Here is a 5,514-nt window from a genome sequence, read left to right on the forward strand (position 1 = left end):
ACACCATGGAATACTATGCAGCCATAAAAAAGGATGAGTTCATGTCCTTTGCAGGGACATGGATGAAGCTGGAAACCATCATTCTCAGCAAACTGACACAAGAACAGAAAACCAAACACTGCATGTTCTCACTTATAGTGAGTGTTGAACAATGAGAATACATGGACACAGGGAGGGGAACATCACACACTGGGGTCCGTTGGGGTGTGGGGGGCTAGGGAGGTATAGCAGGGGTTGGGGAGATTGGGGAGGGATAGGATTATGAGAAATACCTAATATAGGTGTTGGGGGGATGGAGACAGCAAACCACCACGGCATGAGTATACCTATGTAACAATCCTGCAAGATCTGCACATGTACCCCAGAACTTAAAGTAAAATTTAAAAAAAAAGAAAAAAATACTTTCATTTATGAGCTTTTATTATACTATGGACTAGGGTTTGTACTAAGCATTTTATCTATATTATATAATTGTTATAATGTTTTATTAGTGACTTACTATCTTCATTTGTCATGGAAAAACACAAGGGAAAAGAACTTTTTCAGGGCCACATAGATATTAAAGAGCAGGATTCATACCTAGTTCTGACTCTAAATGTGTGCTCCTAACCTATTTGTCAACCTCCTTCCACTCCTCAGGATGCTCTACCTAGTAAACTGGTTAAGGTATCTGAAATTTGGATTCAGGGTCCTGGAGGCTGAGTTTAGATGTGGGCAACTACAACAGTGGAAGAACAACCAAAGCAAAGAAAGGAAAACACAAAAGCAGAGACACGGATGAGTTCATAGAGCATGGGTTCTCAGCTAATGAAGCCCAAAGTAGCTAACTCACCAGATTCTAGTTCCTCCTTATCAGCCTCATCAGGACCAGGGATGGGCCACAGTGCTCAGCCACAGTAGTTTGCATTTGGCACCAGTGTCAAACAGGATCTAGACAGATTCTTGGACTATTTACAAAGCTGTTTTTTCTAGGTTGGCTCCAGGCATCAGAATTGAGGCTGGGTTTGGGGATACGGGGTAGCACATTGTCCAAAGTGAGGCCTTCTCCACAAATCTTTTTAAGGAAATATATTGACATGTGATATTCTTAAGTCAACAATGAAAAGGCATGAGAGAAGGAAAAGTAAGACCTGTAAGCAAAGGGAGACAAAGGATGGCACCATTTTACCTACATTCTCCTCTAACCAACAGGCTTGCTCTTCCTTTTTTTTTTTTTTTTTTTTTGAGACGGAGTTTCACTCATGTTACCCAGGCTGGAGTGCAATGGCGCGATCTCGGCTCACTGCAACCTCCGCCTCCTGGGTTCAGGCAATTCTCCTGCCTCAGCCTCCTGAGTAGCTGGGATTACAGGCACGCACCACCATGCCCGGCTAACTTTTTGTATTTTTAGTAGAGACAGGGTTTCACCATGTTGACCAGGATGGTCTCGATCTCTTGACCTCGTGATCCACCCGCCTCGGCCTCCCGAAGTGCTGGGATTACAGGCTTGAGCCACATTAGACCTCAAGGAACCTGGGGCTGTGGGCTCTGCCAAGCTTGGCCCCTGCATATTCCGTCTGCCAACCTCCGGCATGTTCCCCCTTTATCTCCTGACTGAGAAAAGCACGTTTTGATCTAGCCTACAGCAACAGTCCTGACTTGCCTTTGAGTCTGCCTTCTTCACTCTTCATAACACAGCTCTGACTCTAGCCTGCTCCACTGTCTCTGCCGATTAATCCTTTTCTCTCTGTCCTGCTCATGCCTGAAAGTGTCTACAGTAGCTTTTCCAGAAAAGTGCAGATTCTTCACCTGTTCTAAGTAAGCATCTGCTTCTAATTTAGCTAAGAACTGGGTTGACCTCAGGAAAATCACGTGGATGCAGCATATACAGTGAAGGCAAGAGGACTCATTGGATGGCACCACAGAGCTCCGGGAGAGAAATGGTGAAGGCTGAACTAGCATAGGACCCAGAGCATGGAACACAGTAAGAGATATCATGGAGGACTAACTAATCTTGGCCACTCTACTACACCATCAGATCGAATGTGGATTAAGTGAGCTGATACATGTAACACTTAGAATAGTGCCTGTTACATAAAAGTGATACAATAAATATTACGTATAATTTTCATTCACCATATGTACTGCAGTTTGCCTTCGTGTCTGAGTAATGCTCTCTATTACTGGTATTCATTATTCAGTCGGGGAATTATGTCTTAATCTCTATAAGAAGCATAATGTAATTTGCTGTAAGATGTTACCACCCCACTTGCTGCCCCTACTTAATATTGTACCTACCATGGACCACAAAATTAATTCATATTCAGGTACAGGTTACAGAGACAATTTGCTATACTGCAGTAGAATTTGTAAAAACCAAATTTGTTCAAAGTGAGTACAGGATGGTTCATTTTGGAATTAACTTCCCACATTCTTGGCTTAAAGAAGTTATGCTAACCCATATCCTAGTCACCTCTGGCCAGTTATTCAGCACTAATTCCATATTGTAACGCATTATGTAATCACTGCACCACATTCCTGATTTATCTCTGTCTCTCTCCATCTTTAGGAGTTTTTGTCATCTCCTCAGGCAGGTGACAGGATTTTCTACATTTCCTGAAGAGGTAAAAGGAAGTTCTATGTGGCTATGCCATGCAATGCCTGACTTCCAATAACATTTTGTCATCATTTAGAAAAATGAAAACTGTGGCTTTTGTCCAGGAATAGGGCAAGGATTTTTTTTTTTCTGCATGTCCTGAAGCCCTCACGTCTGTTTCAGTCAATATTTACCTGTTAGCCCAAAACATGTTGATGTTGAGCTCAGAGGAATTAAATCAATCTATTTTTCTTCCACCTTGTTGGACCTTTTGTTAGCTATAGCTCTTTGTGAGCTGAATACTTTTAAATGACATGCACAACAGAAACCCTTTATTCTACAGGACAAAGGGACTGGATTTACACTTGCCTTAGGAGCTCAACAACTGGGATTCATTAGGCTGTTACAATCTATAGTTGCAGCAATTCCGGGAACATCATTAGACTTACAGGGCACTGAACCCATGTAATCAATAGGTATTATGAGAAGATTCTTCAGTATCTGAGAAAATAATATTTTAAAATGCATTTAGGCAGCCATAATACTATGTAATCAAACAATTTTTATTGATTTTGGCTCCTGGGATTTCTTCTCCTTTTTTTTTTTTTTTTTTTTTTTATTCGGAGTCTCACTCTGTTGCCCAGGCTGGAGTACAGTGGCACAATGGCATGACTTTGGCTCACTTCAGCCTCCATCTCCCGGGCTCAAGTAATTCTCCTGCCTCAGCCTCCTGAGTAGCTGGGATTATAGGTACATGCCACCATTCCTGGCCAACTTTTGTATTTTTAGTAGAGACAGGGTTTCACCATGTTGGTCAGTCTGGTCTCGATCTCCTGACCTCGTGATCTGCCTGCCTTGGCCTCCCAAAGTGCTGGGATTACAGGTGTGAACCATCATGCCCGGCTCTTCTCCTTTCTTTATTGGCATGACATATGTTTGACAGTAGTTTGTCTCCTCAGTAATACATTATATCTTGTACGTATGAATAGGATTCTTTTTTGAATGTATATGGTAACTTTAGTTCTGTTGGGGCCTTATCTTCACTTGTCCTCTTCGTTGGGGTTCTGCATGAATTTTCCAACTTACATTTGTTTTCTACCCATTTGCCCTCTGCTTCTTACTATACTTATGCAGTGATTAGTTGAGAAACAACAAAACAAAATTCACTCCTTCCAGATTCTTCCCCTCTTAATGTTCCAATGAGAAGATTCCATCCTACCAGTAAACAAAAGCTACATAAAACCAGAAAAGACTTTCCTGTAAAATCTCAGCACAAATATTCAGGGGAAATTAGTATAGTGAGAAATCATTTCTAATAAGTACGTATGTAATAAAAACAACACAGACCTTTCTGGGGCGGGTGTGGCAAAGACTATCAATTATATCAATGGTAGTAGCCCTTTCTAATTGTAAAAGTGGTCTAGTTTTATAAAACAGAATCATACACATATAACATATTCCACTTTCATCTTTCTAAGATGATCACCAAAAATAATTCACAGTAGGGCTCTCAAAATGGTTTTCCCTTGGTGCATTTTAAATGATTATTTTATAAGAATTTAAGTTACACAAAATTTGAAAAACATATAACATTTGCTAAGATAAGTCCCACCCAATTGCAGTATAAGATGAGAGACGAACCCAATCTGGAACAAAGAAACCTGTACAACTACAAAAGCAGTAGAGACAAGTCAGGCAGTCAACATATAAGTGCTGAATGCTTGCTCTATGCTGGACACCTCTGTGTTATGGATACAGTATAAATATAAGAAGGAGAAGACAATGTTACTAATCTCAAGTTTAAATCAGTGGCTACATTACCAATAGAACATTTAATTTCTCATTTTGGGTTTGTTTTACTGTGTTTAATTTTTCTTCCAAGAAACAATGGTATATATTTGTGTTTAATGAAATGGGTCTACCATTAAAATATTTCTGTTTGGTTTTTAGTTTTGAATAAAACTAGAATAGAATAAAACCAGAATAAAAAGAATAGGAGGCATGGTGGCATGGACCTGTAATCCCAGCTACTTGAGAGAGACTGAGGTGGGAAGATTGCTTGAGCCCAGTGTTTCAGACCAGCCTGGACAACGTAGTGAGACCCTGCCTCATAAAAAAACATTTAGAATTAATAAGATAATATACCCCAAAAGTAAACTCAACCCTCCATTTCTATTAAGGCAGGAAATAACTAAAAAAAGTTTTTTAAATTTTCTTTTTTTTAATTTGTACTTTAGGTTCTGGGGTACATGTGCAGATCATGCAGGATTGTTGCATAGATACACACATGGCAATGTGGTTTGCTGCCTCCATCCCCCCGTCACCTACATCTGGCATTTCTCCCCACATTATTATCCCTCCCCAAACTCCCCACCCACCCCCGCTGTCCCTCCCTTGCCCCCCCAACAGACACCAGTGTGTGATGCTCCCCTCCCTGTGTCCATGTGTTCTCATTGTTCAACACCGCCTATGAGTGGGAACACGCGGCATTTGATTTTCTGTTCTTGTGTCAGTTTGCTGAGAATTATGGTTTTCAGATTCATTCATATCCCTACAAAGGACACAAACTCATCATTTTTTAAGGCTGCATAGTATTCCATGGTGTATATGTACCATATTTTCCTTGTCCAGTCTATCACTGATGGGCATTTGGATTGGTTCCAGGTCTTTACTATTGTAAACAGTACCACTGTGAACATACATGTGAATGTGTCTTTATAACAGAACGATTTATAATCCTTTGGGTATATACCCAGTAATGGGATTGCTGGGTCAAATGGAATTTCTATTTCTATGTCCTTGAGGAAGCGCCACACTGTCTTCCACAAAGGTTGAACTAATTTACACTCCCACCAACAGTGTAAAAGTGTTCCTATTTCTCCACATCATCTCCAGCATCTGTTGTCTCCAGATTTTTTAATGATCGCCATTCTAACTGG

Source organism: Cebus imitator, unplaced genomic scaffold (genome assembly GCF_001604975.1).
Source record: "Cebus imitator isolate Cc_AM_T3 unplaced genomic scaffold, Cebus_imitator-1.0 Scaffold64, whole genome shotgun sequence".
Taxonomy (NCBI): Eukaryota; Metazoa; Chordata; class Mammalia; order Primates; family Cebidae; genus Cebus; species Cebus imitator.